Source organism: Pleurodeles waltl, chromosome 4_1, assembly GCF_031143425.1.
Source record: "Pleurodeles waltl isolate 20211129_DDA chromosome 4_1, aPleWal1.hap1.20221129, whole genome shotgun sequence".
In the NCBI taxonomy this organism is placed as follows: domain Eukaryota; kingdom Metazoa; phylum Chordata; class Amphibia; order Caudata; family Salamandridae; genus Pleurodeles; species Pleurodeles waltl.
The window spans coordinates 889,828,412-889,842,410 of record NC_090442.1 but is presented as its reverse complement, the minus strand read 5'-3'; positions in this window follow the sequence as shown (position 1 = coordinate 889,842,410).

Sequence of the window (13,999 nt, the reverse complement as noted above, 5' to 3'; positions counted from 1 at the left end):
CATATTTCACTACACGGTTGTTTTACACTAATTTCCATGAGTTGGTACGGACCAATTCATGACAAGCATCTCTTACACAAGTGAAATGTCCATTATAGACACCATTAGTTAATATATAAAGTCCCTGTCCTCCTCAGCATCTCTTCTTGCACAAACACTTTAGGCTATCTGTGTCATTCCATTTCAGTTCACATCCTTCATGATTTGCCAAGCCTAGTCTTGCTTGGAAATTAATGGCTACACATTCTCTTACTTTCTCTCCTACCTTAATTTCATTTTGTCATGGGAAATAAAAGTTACCTTCTGTGACCAAATTCCTGCATTCAGGTTAATTGTATCGATTAACAGGAAAAATGACTGTGAGATGCTGTAGTGTTGCATTCATTCCATCTTCACACACTGCTTCAGGCGACCCATAGTTCAGGAATATGAATGGTATCCTTGATAACTTTGGAAAAACTGAGAAATTAGTCTTTAACTTTGGCAGCTTAATTTTGTATCTTACAGACTGTCCATTCTGTAGCAAAAGGTTTTCTGCTTGATGAAGTCTCATTATCCAACTCATGCACAAAAGCCGCAACACACAGTGGTCCTGCTCTTTAGATTGCCTGTGACCTACCCGTTGCAGGCAAAGCATAAACAGGTAGGCCACAGGCAATTTAAAGCACAGGACCACTTTCTGTTGCAGCTTTTGTGCATCACTAAGGGGCTCTACAGGGACATTTAATAGGGTGGGACCAGACCACGAGTAGCTTGGACCTAAGCCACATATAGGTTGGATGAAACCCCTAATAAGTAGGACCATACCACAGACTGGGTTCACTAACTGTTGGTCCTGAGGAAGCGCCAAGGATCTGGTGGGACCAAGGGTCGCAAAACATGTCGACCCTACCAAAAACATATGAATTGCTCCCTTGGTGCCTTATGCCATTTGGGTAGCTTTTTCACTGACATTTTTAAAATCTGTCAAGGGGACCACAACAATAAATGTTTATTTAGGTACCCCCTAGATAGTTTTAATACACCTCCTTTTTTCTTTACACATCTTATCACACCACACATATCATACACCCTCACACATCAGGTCATCATTACAGCATATGTGAAAAGATCTCTGAAAAAGTGCCCTCCTGTGGGGCCCATCAGGCATTGCAGCACCGGCCGGACGAGGAGCATGCCCTATGATGAAGCATCACACCCACTCAGGTGTGTGAGGGCACCTATTTATGAGTGAAAAGACTCCCTAACTCCTCCAACCAACTTTGCGTCTACTAAGATTCTTCCAGAGGAACAGCACCTCTAGTTATTTATTCATAATGTGTTTTTGCCTTATTGTATGTGGTGCAACTTGAAATAATTTGTTTATGCTCTTATTCACTTAGATTTTTTGGAGAAGTTAATTGCAGCATTGATCTTATTTGGAGAAGCAACTTTGAATCAGATAAGTCTTTTTCCATTTTGAGACTGGTATTGTTGTTGTCATTACAAGTACTTCTGCATTCCACTTAGGCCAAAAAGTTTTAAACAGAAAACAAAACTAGTGTCTCGTTAGATGGCTGCTACTGAGGCTCTAACGCAAATAATTGAAGCGAGCTCTGAGGCAGGGTCTGATACTGAGACAGCATCTGATGGATGGGATCGGGTAGGAGAATCACTGGATCAGGTTGCAGAATCTCAAAGTGATTTTTCCATCAGAGTACAAATCTTCCAGTGATTCTGAGGAACATGACCATGGTAGTAGTTATGCCCCTTTGCAAGCACAATCTGTGCAGTGGAGAGTCAGTGACAAGGTAGCTCAATCCAGAGTGTAGGCAGGTACAGTGCTGAGCGCAGGCAGAGTACTCACTTCACAGACTCGTAATGTAGTTCAGCCACAAATTTTCCCATTCATTGCAGATGCTGGACATGGTAACGAGTTTGTGAGTGAGCCTAGAGCACTCTGGCGCCTCACTGAAGGACAAACCTGTAAAGAGATGAGGGTAGAGAAATGAGCCTATGAACTTTGGGAGACTTACCTTTAAACAGATGTATTAGGTGATTAACAGGCCAGTGTTAACATATACTGGGGTGGGGGTAAGTTAGAAAGATCTTAGTTCAGTTCAAGGCTGTGCCTGAGCTGGTTGTCATTCCCAAAGGACAATTGAACCCCTTCCCATCCTGGATATGGCTGGGAATTTACTGCATCACAGGGTGAAACTCTCCTGGGTGGAAAGGGAAGGTCAACCCTACAGCTAACCGAATCAGGAAAGCACATGTGTGGTGAGGAGCGCATGCAGGCAAAATACAAAAAATACAAAAAGGACAAAAATTCGTTGGAAAAAGATAATCCTGAGTTGCAGGTCACTAACTAAGTTTGGCAAAAAATAAGTAAGACGAGAAAGCCTCATCATATCAGAAGCTCAGCCACGAGTCTTCTGAAAGGGCAAATAAAAGGATTACCAAATCTAAAAAGGGAATTTCAAGGGTAAGGGCAAATGGCAGAGAGGAAGATACCTCTCCAAGGGATACAGCATTCAGGGAGTCTTCATCAGCAAGACATCAGAATCAACAAGGCATCTGCAAGCATCAGAAGCTCTCTGCAAGCTCTGAGTACTCCTCAAGACTCCACCAGAATGACTAGACTACAAGTCCATTGATATTTCAAATCACAGAAATTGTTCTGATTGGCCAGAGGTGTCAGTTCATGTTGCGTCAATAAGCATCAACCAGTCAAGAACAGTCAGAAGACTCCAAATTTCAACAAGCACACATCCTCCCAAGCATGTCATGAGTACATCTCCTTTCCATGTGACTCCAAGCAATTTTCAAACAATTGTATACGATCTCGGTCCATGTTTCTGCAATGTAACGTTTCGAAGGACAAATTGGTACATTTCTTCCACATTTAAACAATGAATTTATAACAAAAGGACTTTGGAACGAAATCTGAAAGAAGACTTTACAGTACGAAAAAATAATCCAACACTTATACATGACTGCAAAATGCAAGCTTTGTAGGCCACACTTATGCTAACACAAGAGAAACATGTAAAATGCATTCAATTAATATGCTTTAGTAAAACAGTTATATTATGCAGACGTATGAATTCATCATTAATAATATTTCATCAATATGAGTAATACATTTCATTTTAATGGAGAAATCTTTGTTATTGTGTTCCATTAAATATAACAGCGATGTGCATTTCTCTTTCTTGCACATATTTTTAAAGTCATTAATCTTTCATTAAACAGAAGAAATCCAGTATTGTTTCTATATGCACTGTAAGTCTAGAGTCTAAATTACATTTTAACATCACTTTTTACCTTTTAACGTGATTTAATTAAAAAAGCACCTAAGTGGAACTTTGAAATACAACAAATTGCACATTTAAAATGCATGTCAGTGCATCTTTCTATGTTAGTTTTTCCACTCTTCTACTTTCCTAAAACTCAAATTTGTCACAATCTGAGGTTTTTTTGTGACATGAGAGACAACACTAAAATTTAGGCTCTATCAGTCCCTCCTTCGATGGCGAAAACACCATCATAAAACGGCAAATTTTTATTTCCATGAGACAATTCTGACAATTCGGAATTCTCATGACTTATTCTGATAAGGTCTGCTGTAATCCTCCATTCTCTTGAAGTTACAGTAATAAATACTTTTCCTAATCTCCATTTCTATCTCCTCTCTCTTTTGCCTAGTCTAGGCTTTTTTCCTTCATTATCTTGTATAGCTTGCAAAAGTCAAGTGTTACTATTGCACACAAAGCCACAATCAACAGATGTCACAAGATAGTTCCTACTATCCCATGTTTCCAAACAATTTACCAATGACTGGAAAAAAACTTCCAATAGCTCCCCATCCACTAGTGGCTGTCAGAATTTTCAGAGTATTTTTGAAGTCAGTCATGTTTGCAATATACCTTGTTTTCTCCTTACTATTGTCAAGTACGTAAGTGCAACAATGTTGGCCATGTATCTTTCTAGAGACTCCGCCCTCCTTTGTGAGTAAAACGCAAGACGATTTTGCAAAACCACAGCAACCATCTCCCTGTCCCTTAACAACATACCTCCTGCAGTGTCAGTATATAGTTTGTCTACTATTGTTGACAGCTTCCTAATCTTGAGATCATTCAAGATTACTCCCACTGATGGAATTATGGCACCAACAATGTCACCCACTATCTCTGAGGCACTCACTCCTCTTTTAACTTTGGAGTTTGATTTTGTTAGACCTGGCAACTTTTTGATGTGTCTCCCCTGTCTGTTTGCCTTCTGACCTCCTGTTTTTATGGGATACTGGACTCTGTTTTTGCTGGTTTATTGTCTCTGTGCACTTTACCACTGCTGACCAGTGCTAAAGTGCAAGTGTTCCCTAGGTAAATTGTACTGTGGTCTGGTTTATCAATGATTGGCATATTTGATTTACTAGTATGTCCCTAGTAAAGTGCACTAGAGATGCACAGGGCCTGTAAATCAAATGATACTAGTGGGCCTGCAGCACTGGTTGTGCCACCCACATTAGTAGCCCTGTAAACATGGCTCAGACCTGCCACTGCAGTATCTGTGTGTGCAGTTTAAACTGCCAAGTCGATTTGGCAAGCATACCCACCTGCCAGGAGTAAACCTTCCCTTTTTATACATGTAAGGCACCTCAAGGTAGGCCCTAGGTATCCCCATGGGCAGGGTGCAGTATATTTAAAAGGTAGGACATGTACTGGTGTGTTTTACATGTCCTAACAATGAAATACTGCCAAAGTTGGGTTTCACTGTTGCAGGGCCTATCTCTCTCTCATAGGTTAACATGGGGGCTGCCTTTAAATAACTTTAAAGTGCAGATTCCTTTTGAGAGCAGCTAGAAATATGGAGTTTAGGGTCTCTGAATTTATGATTTAAAAATACATCTTTTAGCGAAGTTGATTTTTGGATTGTGAGTTTGAAAATGCCACTTTTAGAAAGTAGGCATTTTATTGCTTAAACCTTTCTGTGACTCTGCCTGTTTGTGGATTCTCCATCTGGGTCAGTTTGACAGTTGGGCTGTTGTGAATTCTCTCTAGACAGTGACCCAAGGGGTCTGGGCTGTAGCCTGCATATTCTGATGGGTCATCTGAGCTAGAGGGGGGGGGGAGAAGTGGTCGCTTACACCTGAAAGGACTGTGCCTGCCCTCACACAATGCATTCTCCAACCCCCTGGTGTGTGTCTGGGGCCTGGCCAGGACAAGGAATGATATGGCAAACATGTGAGACTTTGCTTTGAAGTTTGCCAACTTCAAAGACAGAAAGGAGTATAAGAGGAAGTCCCAAAACCCCAGACTTTTAGAATCTTTCTGGAATCAAGAGGACCCTCTGCCAAGGAGAAGAGCTGAAGAGCTGGAGGAGGTGTACTGCCCCTTTGCTGTGTTGCTTTGCTGGACTGGCCTACAGTTGCTGCTTCTGCCTGAAAGGAGTGCAAAGGGTGAACTTTGCTGTGTGTCCTGCTTGAGAAAGTTCTCCAAGGGCTTGGTGTAGAGCTTGCCTCCTGTTGGAAGTCTCAGGGACACCAAAGACTTCAGTTTCTTGGACCTGCAGCACTGGGAAGTGTGTGTTTTGTGCTGTTCAAGAGGAGAAACCACTGTGAGGCCGCCAACAACGCCGCTGTCCAGCACTGTGACCTGTAGGCCCCGCACTCAGGCATCGCCTGCTAACACCACATCCTGGACATCCCTGACGATTCAGCTCCTGCTGACACTTGAGCCGCTGCCTGCACCGTGTCTTGTGGACACCGCTCGTGAGGTACACGAAGCACCGTCCCGTCCCGCACCCCAGCCCCAGTCCACCGACGCTATCAACATCGACCCCTGTGTCGTCACCAGGCTTCCTGCATGCACCGTGGCCTGTGGACACCACTCGCGAAGGTCACAAAGCACTGTCCCATCCTGCACCAATGGCTTCAGCCCACAGAAGACAGCGCTTCTGCAACACAGCACGTCGCACCGCCCCTCTTCATACCACAGCCTCAACGCCATCCACGCCAGCGCACCTGCTTTCATGAGCCCAGAGTTCGATCCCCGAGGTGCGTGACTTCAATGGCCCGATGACTCCCGCACCGACTTCAGAACCGACACCCCTCTCCGGAGCTCACCACGAGGATCACAACACCCTGTAAATCCAAGGTACTATTTGCTTGTGTTCCCAACACCGTAGCTGGCCCAAGACACCGCAGCCGGCCTAAACTGTTGGTTTTGTTGCTCACGATGCCGTGATAGCCCCAGGTGGAGCTATTGACTTCAAGGAACTGTATTTTTAAGATACATCTTACAAAATTCATATTTTTAGCACTGTATGTTGGATTTTTATTGTTTTGGTCTTGTTATACACACATAAATATTGGCTATTTTTCTAAAACTGGTATGGTGTCCTTTTGTAGTGTTTTCACTTGTTACTGTGTGTTATGTGCAAATGCTTTTCACATTGCTTCTGAGATAAGCCTGACTGCTTGTGCCAAGCTACCAAGGGGGTGAGCGGATATCTCCCATATCCTGACTAGAGTACGGGTCCCTGCTTGGACAGGTTGCAAACCGTCTGCCAACTAGAGACCCCATTTCTAACAGATTTCTCATCCCAGACTGGATCATTAATATTGTCCACATGATACATTTTCAGAAAAACGACTTCCAGGCAACAGGTTCCTACATATGAAATAAACACCTGGTATGGCAGGATCCTGTCCATTAAACATAAAGGTCCATGTGCTTTTAAACACAAAAACACGTCTACATTCACTAGTTCCTATAAAATGTGTGTCTGTCCTTGACTTTGGTCTATATACACATAATTTCCCTACATGTTACTAATTCAAAGCTAAGAATCTTTGACTCTCAGACACTGAATGTGTTTCATTTTTTCCCCAATTTTGCAAAACGACTCCATTTTAGGTCGAGCGTGCAACCGCTTTTACCTGTTGTAAGTATTGTGGACGTTTGACCACTCCCATCTCAAGCCCATCACTTTCATTCGTTCCTGGGCTTGCCTTTCAAAGATCACTTGATGTCATTGGAAAATGCTTTAAATTTGTCCCGTCTTGAGGCTGTTTTTGTCACGCCTTACAGACTGTCTCTGTTACATGGATTATTGCACGATTGCCGATATACATCAATGTGGGTGAACTATTTTTTCCTTTTGTCTCTCCCCTTTGTTTTGCATTTTGGCCATTGCTCTCACAGAGCGAACAGACACACCAGCTTGAACTCAATCGGCGGTATTGGAGTGCTAGTCACATTGCTCACAGTTACCTAATCAGTCATTTGTTGTTGCTCGCCCCTTAAAACACTAGAAATTGGTAAATGCTTTATATAAAACGGAAATCCTCAAAGCGAAAGCAGCTTTCCCATCACAGCTGGAGAGTCGATTCTACAATATTCACTGTAATCAGGAAACTCGCCCAATAATGACAAAACCTTTTTGCTCGTAACTCAGTATGTGGTGGTCCTAGGACAATGGGGCCAGCCACAAAACTTTCAGCCCAACATGCTCTTTCTGTCTACATCATTTCTGGGTCCCCAAACTAGGATGGTGGGGACCCCAAACAGATAACCCCTCCCACCATTCAGTTTCTTTTTAAGCACTTTCACGGCTGGAACTTTTGTTTTACAACTGGGAATAGCTTGTGTTTTAAGGGCCTCGATTGTCATATCATTGCTAGAAGCTTGCTACCTCTGAAAATGTATTGTATAATGCACTATTCCCTCTAGGGGCTAAATATATGGTTACACTGTATTAGTTAATGCCATTTGCATTTTGTGTGATTATGCCCTCTAGGGGCTAACTATATAGTTACTTGACCATATTTCTTATAAATGCTATTTTTGGTGTGGTGTCATCGAGGGGCTGTACTAAGCATTACAGTCATATAAACATACTAAAATATTTGTGGCACCGAATCTTGCCCCATAAAGCTTTATAGTTTGTTCCTTTTACAAAACATTTTGGCTCATAACTCAGCCCGTGGTGGACCTAGAACAATGGGACCACCTTCAAAATATTGACCAATATGTGCCCTTTCTGTCTATGTCATCTCTGGGTCCCCTCACTATGTTAATGGGACTTCAAAGTAATAACCCCTACCACCATTCATTATCTTTTTAAGCTCTCTCGTGGCTGGAACTTTTGTTTTACAGCAGGGAGAACTTATGTTTTATGGGCCTTGTTTGTAATATCATTGCAATAGGCTTGCTATCCTTTAAAATGTGTAATGCACTACGTTTTCTGGAGGCTAAATATATGGTAACACTGCATTACTTTCTCCAATTCTTTTTTCCATGTGGTTATGATCTCTTAAGGCTGAGTGTATGGTTACATGACCATATTTTTTCCAAATGCTATTTTTATTGTGGTGTCGTCTAGAGGATGTTCTGAGCATTGCAGTCAACATATGATAATATTCGTGGCACGAAAACCTGCCACATAATGCTTTGCAGGGGAATACTTTTACAAAACATTTTTGCGCATAACTCAGTCTGCGGTGGTCCAAGAACAATGGGACCACCTTCAAAAGGCTCTTTTTGTTTAGATCATCTCTGGGTCCCTACACTAAGTTAGTGGGGACCCCAAAATAACATCCCCTCCCACCAGTCAGTGTCTTTTAAGCTTTTTCAAGGCTAGAACTTTTGTTTTACAGCTGGGAGAAGTTTTGTTTTAAAGGCAGTGTTTGTAAATAATATTGCAGTAGGCCTGCTAGCCCTAACAATGCCCTCTAGGGGTCAAGTATATGGCTCCACAGCATTACTCTCTCCTGTTCTTTTTTAATGGGGTTATACCCTCTAGGATCTAACAATATGGTTACATGACCATGTTTTTCACAAATTATATTTTTGTTATGGTTCTCTCTAGTGAGTGTTTTCAGCATTACAGTCTTATACCAAAAGTGTATTTATGATAAAGGTTTATAGAATAATTGTATATGTTTTATTCATATCTCCTTATTACATTTATGGCTGTGATTCAGGGCAACTTAACATCCGTATTACACTATGACTGTCTGAACACTCTTGATATGTTTGGGTGACCCTTTGAGTTTATTTCTCCTCTGTGGCTGTCTTGTGTCCTTTTTTGGGGAATTGTGTTTGCCAGCCAACAACTCTGATGGTGGGGTGGTGAAAGTGGTATTCTATTGGAATTAGCATGGCAGATTTAAATTAGAATGCTAAATGGAAACATTTCCATTTTTTGCTGCAGATAGTGGAAAAAGGTAAATGGAACTGCTAGTTATATGTAGGGCCACTGTAATTATATGGCAGGAAAAGATAAAATTATGTAGCAGGGTTGACCAATTTATGTGGCAAGAAAAGTCCACTTATGAATTTACAATGCCAATAGCTCTAACTCAAGCAAATGGGAGACCTATCACAATGCAAATGCTTGTTCTATTTTGGCTTTCATTGTCCTCCTTCTCTCATAAACATGTCCACTGAACTCTTTCTGCTCAGCTAAGTATACAGGTTAAATTATTCTTGTGGGCATATGCTGTTCCAAAAGTCAGGGTAGGCTGAAAGAATCCTCCCACAATGTCAATGTTTTTTGCTTTAGCAATGCTACTAGAGTGATTCATAATAAGCACAAAAGAAAACACTAAGTCATAGAACAGAAGTATTAAAAATACTCCTGCTCAAACAATAGAGTTAGAAACAGACTACAAGAAATTCAATAGGTTAATGGCAAGCTGTGATAAGTGATTCCTTCTTGCACTGGTGAATGGATTTTCGTGCAAATGTAACACTTATGAACTTCCATGGTTTCAATATATTCATACAGTAAACTGTAATATACATTTGATGTCAAATCTCTCTTAGAACTATCTGTGTGAAAAAGTCTCTCATCCTCACATAGGGGATGTTGGTCTGTGAATGAATCCTCTAAATTTAGGGCACTTGTGACTGAGGTTTTCTCAATCTCATTCTCACCAGGCATACTCAATCCAACAATCATCAAAATGATCACAATCACATATATTTATTTACACATGCATAGTTACATTTACTTCTCTTAAGTCAATCAGGTTTTATGGCTCATCTAGACTCAGACCACATTATGATCCAAATTAAAAAATAAAATAAATCAAAAAATGCAAAATCGGCTTTCAATGATTTCACTGTCTCTTTCAGGCTTTTCTATGTCTGAAAAAAGCACATTTAAAAACAGTCTCTTCAAAAATAAAAATTGCTGTAAGTATTTACAACATTTTTTGATCTTTTAGAACGTTCATTAAGAGTTTCTCTATGTGCAAATTTTTGAAAAGGTCCTACTGAAGGTTCAAATGTCTCTAATAATAAACCATCTTTTAATCACTAGTAATCACTTCCAAATTTCTTTGTTTATCAAGCAGAAATTAGATCTCAAAGTTCGGTTCCAACACAATTTCAAGTTCCAAAATATTCAGCAAGTGTTAACACAAAAAGCAACTAACTCTTTCTCTGAGTCACCATTTGTGAAATAAGTTCATTCAGGACCAGAATATCATTGACTTGCCACTTTTTTCTCTTAGATCTCCTTGTTACACGACCCTCGGGTTCACTGTCACTGTGATCTGATTCTTCAGTTACTTCAGCAATGGTAGAAGGCAATGTTATCACTGGCACTGGGCTGTTCTCAGGCCACTGACTCTGGATACAAATCTTCTCTCTGTGGCACAACTGGATCTGTGTGATCTATGCTAGCAGGAGTCACTTATCTCTGTCTCGACCCTTCTGTGCCTTCAACTGCTATTGTTTCATGCAGAATTTTACCAGTCCATGCATGCTCTGCCTTAGCCACTTGTCCAGTCCCCATAGCTTGGCTAACCTGGACCCTCTCTCTCACGGTAACCAACCTGTCAGGAACAGACACTGTTTCGTTATGAGGACTTGGAACTTTGCAGGTGTGGCTCGCATGGATCCAGTTCGAGAGACCAGCACACTTCACAGCTGTTGTTGTCACAAGAACAACCTGGTATGGCTCTTTCCAATGTGGCTTCAAGCATATCTTTCTTACATGCTTTTTCATTTACACCCATGTGCCAGGAGCCGGTCATCACAAAGTTCATGTTGCGTTTGTGCAGTTGCCTCTCCAACCTGGTGAGACAAAAAACAATTGACAGAACAAAGAGTACACTGTTCCAAAAGGGCACACAAGGAACCCGGAGGTTTAAGAGCAAGAGCCCTCACACACCCATTAGGATGTCATGCTTCATCATCGGGAGATGCTCCTTGTCAGACCGGTGCTGCAATGTCTGACGGGCTCCCATAAAAAGGGGTTCTTTGCCGGAGATCTTTTGTAGAGGCTGCCAAGGTAGAGTATCTAAGTTAGTGCCTAAAGGCAGACTCTCATCAAGCAGGAGAGAAAAAATTAAAATTGGTTCTAAACCTCAACAACCAAATCATTTACTAGCAAAAACCGAGGATTTAGACCAAGATTAAAAACAACATGAAAGTGAAAATGTGAGAAATGATGCTCAGCCACTTTCTATAAATAAGTCAGGGAAAGGAAACTATCACATTGCCTCTAGACATGGGTCGACATGTTTCTCATCCGGTGGTCCAAAAGGAGAAGTTTTTTCTGTTTTTGCTGGTCCTGATGAAGTGTCATTGGATCCATTTGGACCACCGGACGCGAAACATGTCGACCCATCTCCAGAAGCAATGTGATAGTTTCCTTGCCCTGACTTATTTATAGAAAGTGGCTGAGCATCATTTCTCACATTTTCACTTTCACGTTGTTTTTAATCTTGGTCTAAATCCTCGGTTTTTGCTAGTAAATGCTTTGGTTGTTGAGGTTTAGGACCAATTTTAATTTTTTCTCTCCTGCTTGATGAGAGTCTGCCTTTAGGCACTAACTTAGATACTCTACCTTGGTAGCCTCTACAAAAGATCTCCGGCAAAGAGCCCCCTTTTATGGGAGCCCGTCAGACATTGCAGCGCCGGTCTGACGAGGAGCATCTCCCGATGATGAAGCATGACATCCTAATGGGTGTGTGAGGGCTCTTGCTCCTAAACCTCCGGGTTCCCTGTGTGTCCTTTTAGAACAGTGTACTCTTTGTTCTGTCACTAGTCTATTGAGAGAAAGTACACTGGACCATTAATCTCCCTGTCCCTCTTTATTGATATTGTTTGAGACAAAAAACAAACCACATCAGCTAGTCCTTTGCAATAATCCAATACCAAGTCGTCTGTAATGTTTAAAGAGCATTTGCAGGCACTGCTGGCAATCTCATAGCACCTCATTATGATTTACTGAGGTGACAAGCCTGTCTTTCTGTCAGGTGTGCTGTGCATGCTCATCAGGAGAAGAGACAATGCACCTGGCCATTTCAGTTTTGTAGATGCACATACTTTCGCCAGTCGAGACTAGTGTTCCAATTATCTGCTCTACCACAATAATTTAAGAATTTCACTATTGAAATTAGTTCTTCAGTCTGATTCCAGAGAAATCAGAAAACTGAATCGAGGTATCAACTCCTTCAATAGCAGTTTTGCAATTGTGAGGCTTTCATTCCTTCGAGTTGGGTAAGCTTCTACCCAATGGGAAAACACACACACCACAACCAAAATATACCTCAGCCCATTACACACACTGGCAATTCGAAAAAATCAAGCTTCATTCTGTTAAATGGTCCTCCTGATCTGCCTATGTAACTCAGGGTGAAAACAGCGTGTTTCCCTAGATTCATCTTCTGACATGTTACATATCTGTGGCACACTGTTTGTGCAACTAATCTAAATCTGGAGATGTACCATGTTCGCCTGAATGTTCAGATCATAGCATCTCTACCAATGTGAGCCTGTCCATGGTAATACCTTGCCATCGGGGACAAAAGCTATTTGGTAACACTGGTTTATCCTCACTCAACACCCAAACATCATCCTCATTCCTATGGACACATCCTGTTCTAACCCAGCCCTGTCTTTCTTCTTCTGTCACTTGTTCCTGCAATATTTTGACTTTTTATCAAGTATCTATGACCATTTTAAAGAAATGTTGACTTGTATCATTGTAATTTCCATAGCTCCATTCCTCATTAAAGGAAGTGCAATGCATTGATGTTGCCCACAGACATATAATCATGTGGCTTTTGGTGAGCTGCATATTTTACACATGCAATTTTCACAGGTAGCTGCAATGCTTTCAGCAATTGATCAACTTTGTCACTGTTTGAGATAGGTGACCCAAAAGAGGTCATACATCCGTATGGGACCACAACTGTCCAAAGTCATGAACAACGCCAAACCCATATTGGCTATCAGTGAAAATGGTCACTTTGAGCTATTCAGAAACACAGTGTGCTCTGGTAAGAGCAATCAATGCAGCTACTTGGGCAGAAAATACTCCTTAAAGCCACAAAGCTTCTGTCACACCAGAGACTGTGCAAATTGCATAACCTGCTCTCAGAGTACCACCAGGAACTCTTAAACAGGAGCCACCAACGAACATGACATAGGCCCTCATTATGACATTGGCAGTAAATCCCGCTTACCGCCGTGCTGAAGACAGCCAACTTACCGCGGCGGCGGACATCCGTTCACCATATTATGACACACACACACCAATCCGACAGGATTCAGCCACATACACTAATCCGCCAGTCCAAAGTTCAGTGATAAAATGGCGGTATCAAAACCCACAGCGTTACACAGACAGAACAACGCCCATCACATTATGACCCACGAATCACCATGGCAGAAATTCAGTGGTGGTAAACCATTGGCTGTACATACCACTGCGCTCACAATGGACACCCACATACAAAACAACACCACATTGGACAATTCAGACAACACACACCTGACACCCATACACACACACCACACCCACACACCCACACCACTATAAAACATGCACCCACATTACCCACAACCCTTTACGATTACAAATCATTGCCACCACAGAGACCACTGGGACAACTAGAGCCGCACACTATTCACATCTATACACCACTCACGTACTCCACATCACATACCCCAATACATTACCCAACACACACTCACCAACACACCTTACATAACAA